Here is a 15,371-nt window from a genome sequence, read left to right as displayed (position 1 = left end):
CATCATGCTGATCAAAGTGCTGCTCTTGCCTGCATTGCTTTTGTTTCTCACCTGTCCATTTCACCTTCTTTGACTATTAAAGCAAATAATCACCCCTCCTTTTTTGATTGATGATTGACTATTATGCCAGAGTTTACATGGAGCATTGGGCTTGGATTCATTTCTGCTATCTGTTTCAGTTTGGAGACTGAAGACAAGAAAAGGAGTAAAGTAACAAAAGGTACAGGAAAAGTCAAGAAGTGTCCTTGATGGGGAAAAGGAAGAAAGTATAGAAGTGGGAAAGGTGTCTTCAGTGAGAGACATACTGAATGAAGAAATGAGAAGAGAATGTTCTGGACAGAAGAAAGGAGGGGAAAAAAAAAAGACAAGTTTGGCCACTGAAAAAAAAGCAGTGGACAGACTAGAAAAGAAGTAGGCAGCATGAGTGAAAGAATCAAAAAAGAAGTAGAGAAGTTGCAAGAGGTGTAGTAAAAAAAGCCCCAAAATAAGGAAAAGGAGAAAAAAAATGGGGTGCAGAGATAAAAAATGATACTTGAAAGAAGGAATGCACTGAAAGGAGAAGGCAGCAAGCAAGTTTAGGAATGGAATTAAAGAGGAGTGAAATTGGTGAAAAAGGATACCATCCCCTGTCTTATTTGTGTGCTTCCCCACAGGGCCATTTTCTTCAAGCATTTCAGATGGATGAGCCCCTTTGTCTCCTCTGTCTTCCTGTGGCATTTTCAGTCAGCCTCAGTTTGTCTTCCATGCACTAGTTCCTCACTGTGGTGGTTTTCAGTCCCTCTAGAGGACTGGCAGCTGTTGCCAGCAATTGAAGACTTAGTCGTTGTTTTGTGTGAGCATTAAGGCTGGTGATTTTATGGGTTTTCTCTTTCTACCTCACAAGAATTAAATCCCTGTTGATTAGGGTAGAAGTGAGCTGCTGCTGACTACTTCTGTAACTCCCAAGGCAGACATAACTTGCTGTTGGAGAGGCATAGCTTTATGAGAACAGTCCTCAGGCAGTGATTTTACCTTTAGCTTTGGTGAAGGTAAATGTGCTAAAACTGAGCAGTCTGAAATCCTGCTTTATGTCCCTTTTTTCTTTGCACTTTGTCACCCCCTTTTTGGTATCTGTCAAGAGACTTGCTGCATTGAGTCAGTAACTGACAGCACAGGTGACAGAAATGGGTTTTGCCTGTCCCTCTGAAAGTGTGTGTTTGTTGCAAAGAACTCATTCATATTCTTGTCATGGGTGAAATGTTCAAATGTTGTGAAATGCCACGGAGGGAGACCTGACCTCTTGGCCTCATGCTGATTATTATGCTCAGTACAGTGCCTCTAAGTAATGTCTGCCTATGCAAGGTTTAATAATGTGCAGAAGATGAAGTACACCTGGGTTTTATGTATTTACACCTGCTGTTGTGTGTGTTTGTTTATTTCTTTGCTCCAGAGACAAGAGTCTGTTAAATGAAATATGGAAGTAACAGAAAAATTATTATTGTTTGTGGTATATCTATATTTAATGTATCTAAATTCAATGTCTCCAGACAAAAAAAAAAAAAAAAAAAAGGGAATAGCCTTAAATTATTATAAAAGATAAACAAGAACAAAGGATTTGAAGAATTTAGCATTTAGCTTCTTGGACATAAATTAGATTTTTTCTTGCCCTGACAAAGGCAAGACCTTCATTCCAGTGTCTTCTGTAAACTTTTTGCATGATTTTGTGCGATCTTTTTGACATGGTTTGTGATGGCTCTTACTAGAGGCAGTTGATAGATGAAGTGCTAGTGTGATAAATAATGCAAGTTCTGATAGTTTTTAACAGAGGCTGCTATTTAGTGCCCATATTACTGCCATTGTTAATGGTGTTAGTGAGGTGGTGCCTTCTAGACTGTGTCCTGTTAAAAAGTCTGTAGAGAGGTACTTGTTTTGGTTATTAAAGAGAGTGAACAGAAGTTTAAAATATTTCTTGTTCATCTCTGACAAAGGCACAGAGGCTTTCCATGTAGCTTCCCAAGCATGACCTGTACTTTGAGGTAGGAAATACTACTTGCAAGTAATTCAAACTGTTATGTTTGTGTTGGATATTTAGCCAGATTGCAGTGGTTTGATAAATGAGTTCAAGTATGCCTGCTGAAATAATTTCTGTTATTTATTTCATTTGTAACTGATAGAACTTGACATTCTCTGCTAAGGCAAATGTTGTGTCCAGGTCTGGTCGTTAGACAATTTGGGACATGGTTCTAAACAAATTTTGCAGGTGTTAGAATGGGCCAGACCTTTTTGTGTTGTACTTGCTGTTTTAGTCTTCAAGCCATTTCTGTAGCAATTATTTTTTCAGTATGAAAACTTTCCCTCTCACGAGTGATTCTCATCAGCAAGCTAAAAAAATATTTCCTGCATAGTTCTTTCTGTAAACCAGAACTGAGTTGATAATAATCTGACAAATTAATTGGCAAATGCTTGTTAGGCGTCTTTGACGCTGCAGGAAAAACATTAGTTAGCCCTTTATCCAAAACTGGGTCAAGGGAGCCCCACTTCCTTCATATAAAGTGCATTGGACTGAATGAAAGATTTGAAGGTTGTGAGTTTTACTGAGTGTAGGAAGGGTGCACATGTAACTGGTCTGTTAGAGACTAATTCATTTTGAGTCTGTGAATGGAGCTCAACCAGGTATGTAGGTGACAATAATGTAGTTATGACAGTTGGATGCTTGACCTCTCTCTACTAATCCCTTCACCCATCAGCAACATTTCTGCATTTCAGCAGTGTGCATACCTACTTTGGACTGAACTGCACTGTTCTCAAAATAAAATAGACCCAGCCCATTCTAGTAACACTTTTCAAATGGTGTAATGCATGAAAGCATTGGAGTTCTCAGAGTTAGAGTTCAGAACATGCTTTGTGTTCTGTTGTGGTTAGGTGATAGATTCACATCTGAAAAACCTGTATCATCCAAGGATCTGTGTGCTGAGCACTGCAACATTGATGCAATAAAAGATACTGAGGCTCTCCTCGTGTCCTCATGTTTTCAGTGTGGAAGTGACTTTGGTGGTTTTCAACCTGTAATGTCTTTGTGCATGAAAAACATCTGGTATGTTGAAGCAGAACTGACCTTCTACTTCTGATTGAAATAATTTTGGCATTTAAAATGGCTCCTGAGCTTATACTTAATCACAGACTGCTCAGTCCCTTGTCATAGATGAGAACCACGAGTTTAATCATCAGTTTAAAGAGTTCAGGCTCTAAGCTGAAGAAAGTAATCTACATTATGTTGAAGATGAGGGGTTATTGGCATGGGAAGATGTGCCAGTACTATTAAAATAATCGCCAACTGTTGCACTGTCAGTAGTGTAAATTGTTGGGAGTTAATTTCAAATTGGTATCTCAGAGTTTTCATCTGAACACCTGCTGTTTAGGATCAGAATATGAAACATTAACTGTGATTACTTCCCTCCCAAAAGGCACCCAAACCAAGCAGCTGATATGCCTTAAATTAAGATTATGTTGAACATCAGTTTGAAACTGCCATAGCATGGACATGACTGGATTGCATATGGACTTCCTAGGGTTTGCTCTTTGTAACAAAATAAAATTACAGTCTGCTGATAGATCAATGAGCAAATTTCTTTTGAAACATACTCTGTGAGAAATGAGAGCACTGGCTGCTTTTCAGTCAAGATGAGCAATGTTACTGTTCACTGTGAGGGCCAGGAGAAGGGGCAAGAAATGTTGCTTTGGCTGCCAAATTTAAAGGTTTCTGTGCAGGCTTCCATGTTCAAATGACTAGATAAATCTGTGTAGCGTACATATAGCTGGTGTATGTGATAGATATTGCAATATAATATGGGCTTTAGAAAGAAGTGCTCTTGATTTTGGAAATGTAAATAGCATTAGTATGAACAGGGATCTGGTTTTGATGTTAAATGTGAGATCCTTTTTAACTATTTGAATGGATTTGGGCATGTGGAGGAGACTTTGAATCAGAGAGCGGTGAAGTGTGTTTCATTTATGTATTTATTTTGTACAAGAAACTGAGAGAGCGTTTGTTTAATTGCCACAGGTATTTCATACTTTAAGTACTTTTCCTGTATTTCCAGTTTGTGACATTCAGGAGATGAGTAAGATGACAGTTTTATGAACCGCTTAGGAATAAATGGGCACAAAATATGCTGTAATCTTATGTATTGGTGTTAGATACTTTTCTGTCTGTTATCTGTAAAATTTTCTTAATAACATTGGCTACTTCACTGCACTATTGTGATGGGGAAGGGAAAAAAGACATGGCCCATATTGTGATTTCTTTTATACCTTTTCATGTCTGCTCTCATTGAGTGTGATAAAAGCTAAGACTTTATGGAGCTGTTTTGGGAGGAAAAGAAATGAGAATTAGCCCTCCGTATTTTTGTAATTTTTATGGTCCAGTTTTGTTTTCCATCAGCTCCAGATAATTGGGTAGTTTGGGTTTTGGATGGGGAAAAAGGGAGAAGTAGAAGGAAGACTTTTATTTTCTACTTTTATACATAATGGTTAAAGCACTTTTTTTTCCCAAATAATTTTTCTTTTTCCTAACTTTTTAAAAAGACACTATTTGCATGCAGGCATTTAGGAAGCCTCACAGCAATTTAGTGAGAAAGCTTAATAAAGCTGCCTTTATTTTTTAAACAGGGATGCAGAAATGAAAGCAAGATTCTGAAGGCTTCCACTGATTGGGAGTATTTCTGACTTTTGAGTTCCTCATGAAAGAATGCTTTGGAGCCGATTGTGCTCAGCCTCATGTGAAAAGTCGGTGGATTTGTTGGGTTTTTTACTAGTCCTAGGTTTCTGCTCTCACAAACAGTTCACACACAGTCAGAGCTTGACACAGGATGTTTGCTGAAGAGAATTACTGAAATTAACTGTCCCCTGTGAATTGTAAGTGGCCATCAATTTTCATACTGTCAGAATTGCTATGACAACAACACAAATGGTATTGTTGCCTGGAATTTAAGGTGTTATGAAACCTCTCAGCCTTGGAAGAGCTGAGCAGTTAGACACAGGATGGCACCAATGTCAGCCAGCTCAGTGAGCAGATTGCTCTCCTGTGCCATTTTCTCTGTGTGTTTTCTGTAATAGCCTATGGCTTATTGGATTTTATTGTGGCTGTTTTAGCTGGCTGTTCCCGATATCCATATGGATATTTTGATTTGTGTTTGGTATTTCCAGCCTCATTTTCTGTGGGTAGAATAGCCTTGCTGAGAAATGCATGAAAACATTAACTTAAACCAATGATCCAGGTAGTTCCAGATAACTAGAATTTTTCCTCTGCGTATGCAGATAAAAGCAGCCTTACCTGGATTGTTGGATCATTTAATCTCTGAACATGTTGACTTCTGTTAAGAAAGGTACTAAGGTTGGGTCAGTCATATTTCAAGCTGTTTGTCCTTCTGCAGTTTATTTCCTCCAATATGTCATCTTTTCAAAATGCATCTCTTTGTAGAAGAGCTTTGTCATAGGCTGTATTTCACACATAAGAAGTGATTGAAGGTGTAATTGCTTTTTGAAGTCCCATTTGCATTTTCCTTAACATTTCACATCACTCATATTGTACCTGACAGGTCTACCTTATCTGACTTCTGCTTTTTAATATGTTCCTATGGGGAGAAATAATTTCTAACTCTCCTATTTCCTCCAATTTGCAACTCTCAGTTCTGGATGCAGATGTTAGTTAATGTTTTGGAAATAATATTTTGCAGGATAGCACCCATTGTCACATAGAAAGATGAAATGGAAAATATATTAGGGTATGTATTAATGTTGATTTATTTCACTGTCAGTGTTTCCTATTTTCTTTGAAACAATGGAATTTGTGGAGAAGCTTACTAAGATAAATTTGGATAAATTTACTCTAGATTTTAATTTGCCCATTCATCTGTAAGCTGTGCTTTTATTTAGAGATTTTCCTGTGTTTGTCATGGCTTCATATTTTTCTATCCAGATTAAGGCTGCTCACATTATAGTGTCTTGACAACACCAAGTTCCCATATACTAGCTGAATAAACAAATTTGCATTTACTTTATTATCAATGGCTTTCATTCAGAATTGGTTTTTTGTAGTCTGCAAAAATTTAAAAGTGACTTTTGTACCATTCCAAACCGTCTTGAATGATGGCTTTATATTTAGAACTGAGAATAGGAAGGAGAAAGACTACAGGTACTGTAATAAAAAAGTCTTGGCATTTGACTGGTTAAGTGTTTTTGTATAGATAGGTCTACTTATCCTGAATGACATTTGGATATGCATTTTGTGATGTTAGGTATGGATATTGTTCATATACTTTTTTTTCCCCTCTGGAACAGCTGATGATATTTTAAAGACAGTCAGAACGGTGGTTGCCTACGGCCCTTCCAAGTGAGGCTTTCTGTGTTTTACCAACAAAGTAACAGTATCTATTGTACACAAAACAAACTGAAGAATATTGAAACAAGACCAGCCTGAGATGTCTGTTCCCTGATTGCTTTTGCAAATGCTTGTTTTGATTCCGGGGCAAGACGTATGGCCTAAAGCTATACGAGGAAGAAAGTTTTCACTGGATGTTAAGTAATCACTCCCAAAAGGGAGAGCAATTAGTTAAATAAACAAAGTGATCGTGGAGGCAGCATTGCTGCAAGTAAACCATAACTTTCCAAATCATGACTGACAAGGTGCCATACAAAGAATACAGGCTGGACTCTGCGAGCTGGGGTGTGCTGTGCCGGTGATTTTACCACACATGCGCAGAACAGAAGGACCTCAGTCTGAAATCCCACTGCAGTCTGGCAAATTCAGGTGGTATTTCAGATTACCCAGTGAATCTCCTCTTCTATAATGTGCATTTTGCTTATGGCATTTTAACAAAATAATTACTAATTGAAATCTCTGTACTAAGTAAGTAATTTCAGGCGAGAAATGCACCGTTGCTCTGTTTTCAGTATACTACTGTCCTTCATTAGTGCACATTAGCAAGTTCTTAAGCATGTAAGGAATGCCATGGAAATAAATGGAATTACTTATCTTTGAAGTTCAATACATATTAATTCACTGGATCAAGGCAATGCAGGTAAAGAAAAGCATCTTTGGAATAGAGAATACGTTTTCTATTATGAATATTATACTATCAGCATTAATAGCATACAACAGGTGGCTTGGATAGTTTCATATTAGGAAATGAGAGAGGAGGGTAGAATTTCTTGTAGCAGTAACAGCATGAATTTTGACTACAGAAACAGAAATGACTGGAATTGATCTTTTTGTAAGTAGAAGGTAACTATAACTTTTGTGGGAATTGCCAATTGTTTATTGCAAGTGCTTCTACTTATGTGTTCTAGTCCTTTAGAAAACTTCTCAAATATATTTCATGGTCTCACTGTTTTTAATACTTAAAGTGCTTTTATAATATCTCATAAGGATTCTGTTACTGTTCCATCTTTTTGAAAAGCACCAGAAAATGTTGCAGTGTTATGATCAGAGGCTGGAAACCACTGAATTTAAAACATTTCATTATATATTCCACAAGATAGTTGCCTTAAACCATTAATACGTTTGTTTTAATGAGTCCAGGATCTGAGCTTCAGAAAAGATACCACCAGAGTAGCATTCAGACTTTGTTAGAAACCTGCAAGTAAGTGGCTTCAGTGGGGAACCATTTCACCCTCCAATAAAAGTCTGTCTTGCCTCCATAGGATTTGACAGAAGAGGATGTTAGGCATGTTCCTTTGGTTGATATGTTTGGAAGGAGGTCTAAAGAATCTCTCAAAGAGTCACTCCAAATATTCAGTCAGAGGTAGCGGGAGGTTTGTTATTAGCCTAAGTTTTGTCACCAGAATGATGTGGTATGGGACAAGTTTTCTCAAAAACCAGGTTTGCTGTTCTTGGAGTTGATAGAGTGTTGAGGACGGGGAGCATAAAGAGCAAGAACAACAGAAACTGCTTCCATAGTAGCCCTGACTCCATATATGCTAACTTGTGTTGAATAACAATGGGAAATCTCTCTCTCTAGGACTTGGTCACAAGCAAGTTAGGCAGAGGAGTGGATGAGCGTGTACTGTGCCTGAAACCATGCTAATGTAAGTAGTTGCTTATTTTACCTTTGCCACAGTTCATGCCTGAACTTAACACCTCAAATTTACTTTGGTCAGCTGTTGCTGAAATGTGAGATTTATAAACTCATTTTCTGTGAACTTCAGTCAGTCCTTAAAATGAGGATTATCATTCAGTAAGATTCCACATTTTGGGACTGTAGTGGTTGCCCTGGGACAAAAATGGTAACAAAAATTGGGAAATAGGAAAGAACAATGGTAAAGTGGCAGAGAAACAGTTTACTTTTGTTTATGATAGTGAATAAAATGAACCTGTATAAAAAACTTAGTTTTTTTCAGACTAGAATTTACCATCTTAGAGCAGCCACTGAAATACTGAAAGAGCCACATTGAAAGGACATTCTGATAATAATTAGTATCCTTTACATTCCCTCAATAATTTAAAAAGCAGGCAATTTCTGTTTATATTCCTGCTAAGAAAAACGTAATTTGCTTTTTGATACATTGAATGTATCCTTGCATTTTAAGCATAGTGAAAAAACACTTTTGTAACAGCATTACAACTCTCTGTCCTCTAAGTGTGAAGGCTCATTTCTGGAATCAACTGAAGAGAAAGAACTAGCAACCCCTGTAAACTCCTTACAATAAAGATGGAATCATTAAGGACATGACAGATTATTGTACTGTGGGTCTAGAAGAAAGGTTGAAAAGCTTTTAATTTTTCTGTGCAAGTAGAAGTGTCATCAAGAAAGTATGTCTGCCCACATTTGTAATGGACTTAAGAGAATCTAGGAAGAATGCCAGGGAAAAGGAGTTGTTGCACAAGGAGGCTCAGCCATAGGAAATCTCTGTAGTAAAGTCAGCCCAATCAGTTCTTGAAAGCATTCACCAATGCCTATCAAATGTGATTACTAAATGGGCAGTAGTCTGAGAAATGGAAAATATATTGCCACTTAACTTTTAATACTTTAAACCCAAACTATTTATAAGCACTTTGAATGACAAGAAGAAAAAAAATAAAAAATAAAGCATTTCAAAAGAAGAGCCTCTATTCATGCATTTCTCATTTATTCTTCATTTTGGACATTTAACTTGGTTTATGATGTATGCGCATGTCGGGATAGTCAGACAAAGTTTCAGTTGTAATATGTTGCTAAAAATAGTCCTTTCCTTCTGTTCTTCTTCCCTTTTTGTTTTGTCCTTTCACAGGTATTTTTTCCCAATGGGTCAGCCTCCTTTACTGCTTTGAAAAGCTCTTTCTGTTGTCGCTTATGATTTTCTACAATTTGCTATTGTCTGTCCAATGAGTGTGCTGCAGTAATATATCAGACTTCCTGGTGTGGAATGCTGATAAGGTCTGTCTGGGACTGTGTAGAACAGAGTGATGTACAAAACCAGCAGAATATATTTTTGTATTGAATTTATGATCTAGATTCTGGTACAAGAGTATCTGTAGTTCACAGTCCATTCCATAAACCATGGCTTATTAAATGCTTTAACTGATGGGTAATAACCATCTCAAAGGAGGGAGCTGAAAAGTCCAAGTTTAAGAATATGTCCCAAGGCTCAAAGTAGTAATTTGTTCTGTGTCAAATGGAGCTCAGCTTTAAGGGATTACTGAATATGACTATTTTGGTTGGTTTGAAGTGCATTTAGACTGTTTGAGCTGCCCTTTGTGAAGGTTGCTTTTGTTACGGGGCCTTCAGGCCAATTCCAACATTAACTAACAGATTATGACACCCAGTAGAGTTCATTTCATCTAAAACAATGTAGCACGCAAAAGGTTGTCCAACCCTTTTGTGAAACTGCTAAATTTGTGTTTTGCATGGGGTTTTGCAGAGGACTTGTCCCCCTTTACCATCCTCCCCTCCTTGAAATTGCTAAAGTAGCAAAAAAGGGCATTATATACAAAAATATTACAACTTCTTCCTTCCCAGTGTTTTTCATACCAGGTGTTCTTTTTTCACTTTAGGGAACCTAAAAGATTCATCTCATGAATGCAGTCTGGGGGTCATACATTGTTTTGGCATGCCAATAAATCCCATTGGTTTTCTAGCAGGTCTGAGCTGTGGAGAAAGGAGGTTGACTTGCTCTTTTTATTTTCTCCTAATTAGATTGCTTTAGAATAGCTGCATGTAATACTGTAAAAAAAGTGAAGGAACAAGTCATCCAGCCTTGAACTGTCCTAAAATTCCTAAGCATTGAGAAGAGGGCCAAGAAAAAGCTTGTTTGTGCCAGATATATTGTTTCCCTAAATGAGAAGAAGATAAGAAGTGTCTAGAGTTTTTATCAGTTTCCAGCAGTGACAAAAACTCCCAAGATCTATGCTCTAGAAACCAAGTTCTAAGTTTAGAAAGTCACTTTGACAATCAGCTCCTTAGTGCTGATGTTCTACTGCAGTGCTGTATTTGCAGAATACTGGTGACATTGTGTGCTGCACAAGGCACAAGTATAAAGGGAATTTCTGCTCCAGTGAACTCCTGTTTCAGAAAGCAGACGCAAAGAAGAGCTCAATTGCTGTGCATCCCAGAGAAAGGAGGTGATTGTAGATGTAATTCCATGTCATTAAATAATTCCTGGAAGGTTTCCCTTTTTGCTTTAAGTTTTTAGTGCTTTGGGTTGGCAGCTGCAATTTACAAAATATTTGGTAGTGTGGGGGGGCTTTTCAAAGTGGTTTTGATAACTTCTGACAGGGAAAAGAAGAGAGTTCACTTTCTGTGGAACAAGTTATAGCTTTTTGCTTTTGGTACTTTCTTACTTCTAATTGTCACGTTGAAATCAGTGAGGATTTCCTTGCCTGATGACTCAGACTCTTTTACTGTGGTGTCAGTTCTTTAGATGTTGAGGGCATCTTTCAATTCAGTGCCCAGATTGTCTGAAGGTTGAAGGACAAGCGGTTCACTGAAAAAAGTCAAGCTCCTTTTTTCTACTTGTACAGAATTGTGCTTTCAGTGCTTTTGACAAATTATAGGATTATAACAACTGCAGGCTGTGGCTACTGTTTATTTGCTCTAGGGTTTGTGGTAGGAACAATGGGAGATAAATATGAGCTTGAAGGACAAAGATTTGCAACACCCAGCCTGAAATGGACATTGGTTATCTGTCCAAATTGCTGGTAAAAAACCATGTAGCTTCATAAAAGTGAGCTCTTGGGAAAAATGCCTGTGTTATGAGGTGTACCAAATCTCTCTGGAGAGGGATGGATAGGAAGAGTCAGGATGGACAACTTTTTCTCTAAGGTTTTTGTTGTGTATGAAATTATTGAAACAGACTTAGTATGTTAAAGTCTACACTATAAAGCTGACAATCGTTAAATGAGCCACTAAATAAAGGCTTAATTGCTTTATGTTTCACTTACAAAATCTTGGAATCTTAATGGAGTCAAGGGCAGAAAACTGTTAAAACTCATTGAGCAAATTTCTGCTTTTGGATGTGATTGTTGCTTGAAGTGTCTAATCATAGAGGAGAGAAGATAGGATCTAAAAGGGAAGCTCATGTGGGAACAGTAGGGGTTTACTTGTAATTTGAATGGATTTTCCTCACTCTGCTGTACTGCAGCAAACTGAAATTATCAGAAATTAAATGCTCTGCAAAGAACTAACAGGTTAGGAAAAGCTGCATCCCACAAGGAAACAGAAAGTGCTCTCTAAACAGAATTAAGAAAAACTTTTCAAATGGAAGGTTATAGATTCAACTACATATATATGTAGAATACCAATGCATACAGTAGTTAGTTAAAAAGATAGTATTTTTTTCTCCCAAAGATTATAGAGGCACTTTCCTGAAAGTTTCTGGTGTGTATAAATTTTTTTGTCACATCAGCAGGCCCAAAATAGCTTCACACCGTGTGGTGCCAGAAGTTCCTTTATCGTTCACAGAAGCATGCAAAGGGGTGGGAAATTGCTTAAAATACAAAATGCTATATCAGTAGCTCTAATAGAAACACACAAAAAGTATGTTAAAAGAAGCATGATAAGAAACATTGCAAGAAAAGAAATTCAGAATTTGTGAATGAGGGATTTAGGGAACACAAAGGTATTATTTCTGGAAAATGTGCCAGTACCATGAAGAAAACAGAAGTTTTCTCAGGGTTTGGTATGAGAGGTGGAGAGGGAGATGCAAGCAGCATTGATTTTTCAACGTTGAACAGACATTCTCATGGGGGAAGAAAAAATCCAAACAAACGAAAAACCCCCCACAAAACTATTTACTCTTTCTGTTGTTTTGTGGAAGAGTTATTTTTAAAAGTTTTTATTTAAACTTTTTTTTTAAATTTGTCTACCAGTTCACTGAAAGCTTGACACTAATCACTGTGAGAACACTAATAATTTATTTACCATATTTTTCACTGTATTGGTAGTTTATGGCTGTGTTTTGGTGTTACATGCTCTAAGTCTGGCTGACAGGCAGCTCATATCAACCAATGTACCTGATAAGAAAGTAGCAGCTGGGGAAATCTTGCTTCTAGTGGCCTTCATCTTGTTAAACCATTTGAGTTAGTGAGTTGGGAACTCTGGCAGGGAATTTGTACAGGCTCATGTGAGGTGAGGAGAAACGGGACCAAGCCATACAGCTCCAAATAACATCTGAAAGGTCCATCATTGTTTCCTCAGGAAAGCACTTACCTGTCATTGTGACCATTGTAGAAAAAGCAGCAGTCAGTATCATTAACAGCAATAATAATAGTACAATAATAAGCATTAGAAAATAAAATATAAAAATCCATTGTTGATTCAACCAAATCATATTTTCAGCTTTCTAGTTGCCATTGCCATTGTTTGTTTCATGTTTGTTCTTTACTGTTGTACAGCTTATTGTAATTTTGGATAAACAGGTCTGTGGAGCACAGGTCCTGTCTTTCTGGTTGTGATGTCTCTACAAAGAGCTGCTCAAATAGCATTTGCCACAGAAAGCTACTCCTGTCTTCAGCTGCAGTGAAGCAGAAAGTGATGTTCCCTGCTGAATCATTTAAAAATCCTCATCTGAAAGCTGTGAAAGTGTGCAATGCTGTGCCATGGCAATAGCTTATGTCTTGTTCAACTGTTGTATTGTGTCATATTCTAATAGTAAATTCAGATGCAGCCAGTTATCCAGCCAAATAACAGATTTAATTGCTAAAATCCATAAAGGTAAACCCCAGTTAACCCACAGGTGGCTTTAGATGACAAGTTGATATTGTAGGTGATAGAGTGGAACATTATAACCATTCCTAGAAATTGTAAAATGAGCAATATGGTTGGTAAATGTGTCCTACAATAGTTAATTTCTGGCTGTGACTTCTTAAAATTTTTTAGGACCAGGCAGAGCCTCCAAAATGCACTGGTGGGAGTGAGGTTAGAGCATCTAGCGCTGATGCTGGTAGTTTTTTCACTGAAGGTTGTCTGCTCTATGTGTTATGGGTAGGTGACTACCATGGTTTGACTGCTACTTTACCTGTTGTCTTTGATTTCTGTAGAAGGATAGATGTGTTTGCCCAAACAGCATTCTGCTCTGAGCAAGTCAGTGCTATAGTGGTCTTCTCCACGTAATCCAGACTGGCAACTGTGCCAAACTTCTTGGCGGCATCTCACAAAGATGGCCTTTATATTTAAGGGAGGTGATGCGTTGTGAAAGCTGTCATGTTATGTTGTGCTGATGGAGGAGCCAACTGGAATTACTGAGACAGAGCTCTCCTCAATCATTGTAACCTGTGATTTCTGAACTGAAAACTGTCTTTTTTTAAAAGCTAGTGAAAATGCATTTTTAGGTACTTTGAGGCAAAAGATGCTACAAATACTATAAACATTACCCATTGAATATTTCATACGTAGGGATCTTCATCTAAATATGTCAACTGTAAGAACACTTAAGACTTAATTTTTGTCCAGGAAGATAAACCCATAAAAAAGATGTCAAAATGACTAAGGTATGTGGTATCTAGGTCAACCAGTTAAATTTCTGACTGACCTGCCTTTTTTACTGAATGCAACCTAAAATAAAACACTTGGCTGAGGAAAACAATCTCATTATAGCCTTATAATTGGCAGCCTTGTCCTTCAGGCTTTCGTTTCTTCTGATTTCAGTTACAGTTGTACATATTGAGTGCTCATATTCAAGCGGCACACTTCAATGTAGTGGGATGGCCTTTGGTAATGTTTGGTAGATAGGTACCAATAATACTAATTTCATGATGTCTTGTCTGCCCAAAAGTTATGTATGGATGAGAATTTGATGGGGAAATGGGATTGGGTGCACGATAGGTCTTGCCTTTGACTGTCCACCCTAATGCTTCCTGTGTAGTTTTAAGGAGCTAATGTGCTATGCAGATGCAGTTAGGAAGAGTTACAGCAGACAAGGCTCTCCCTTGGGAAATGTGAGCTATCTGTGTGAGCAGTGGGTGGGTGCGTCAAGAGGTAAATCTCATAGCTGAGTCACTGGTATTACAGAACTCCAGGATGGTGCTTTCTCATGAGTATGATTTCCTTACTAATAGAATGTCTATAATGCATACTTTGACCTTATGAGTGTTTGGCAAACTATTTCAGCTGTAGCAGATGAACAAATAACTTAGATGGGTTTTGGTATGTGAGACTTTTTGCTCTTGAAAAAAAAAATTCAAACCATACTTTCATTGCAAAGGGCATGTAGGAATAAGCACCTGGCAATGTCTGCTTCGAGTCCAGAAAGTCAATTATATCCTGGGCTGCATCAAAAGCAGCCCAGCCCAGCAGGTTGAGGGAGGGGATTCTGCCCCTCCACTGTGGTGTGATCCCACCTGGAGTGCTGCATCCAGCTCTGAAACCTGTTACATAAGAAGGATGTGGACCTACTGGAGTGAGTATAGAGGGAGCCACAAAAATGGTCTGAGGACTGGTCCATCTCTCCTATGAAGAGAAGGTGGAAGAATTGGGACTGTTCAACCTGAAGAAAAGGCTCAAGGAGACCCTAGAGGAAACCTGAGGGGGATCTACAAGAATGCTGGACAGGGAGTTTTTACAGAAGCATGTAGTGATAGGACAAGTGGGAAGGCTTTAAACTGAAAGAGAACATGTTTAGATTGGATATCAGGAAGATTTTCCTTACTGTAAGGATGATGAGACACCAGAAGAGGCTGCTCAGAGAAGTTGTGGATGCCCCATCCCTGAAAGTGTTGAAGGGCAGGCTCGAGGGAGTTCTGAGCAATCTGGTCTAGTGAAAGGTGTCCCTGCCAATGGCAGAGGGGTTGGAGCTGGGTGATCTTTAAGGTTCCTTTCAACCCAACACATTCTGTGATGTTATTTCTCAGTCAGTTCATGTACTGACTTGAAGAGTTAAACAATGAACAACTACATGGAATTAAAACTTTGCTCTGTGGA

The 15,371-nt window shown here is 38.1% G+C and overlaps 1 protein-coding gene across 8 annotated transcripts in view; it reads left to right on the top strand.

Moving 5' to 3' along the window:
- The window catches only part of MAPK10 (mitogen-activated protein kinase 10), a 158,225-nt gene that overhangs the window by 29,170 nt on the left and 113,684 nt on the right, over positions 1 to 15,371 (top strand). For 5 of the 8 annotated variants that reach the window (XM_071555755.1, XM_071555761.1, XM_071555754.1 and 2 more), the window contains one exon: positions 7,998 to 8,064. The exons of 2 other annotated variants lie outside the window; for them this stretch is intronic. The gene's annotated coding sequence lies outside the window, so the exon portion shown is untranslated. Of the gene's footprint in view, positions 1 to 7,558; positions 7,620 to 7,997; positions 8,065 to 15,371 lie in introns of those variants that run through there. One more of the 8 variants, XM_071555756.1, reaches the window with a different exon arrangement.

This window comes from Pithys albifrons, chromosome 5, assembly GCF_047495875.1.
Source record: "Pithys albifrons albifrons isolate INPA30051 chromosome 5, PitAlb_v1, whole genome shotgun sequence".
In the NCBI taxonomy this organism is placed as follows: Eukaryota; Metazoa; Chordata; class Aves; order Passeriformes; family Thamnophilidae; genus Pithys; species Pithys albifrons.
The sequence above is the reverse complement of the archived record's forward strand: the minus strand, read 5'-3'. Positions and strand labels throughout refer to the sequence as shown.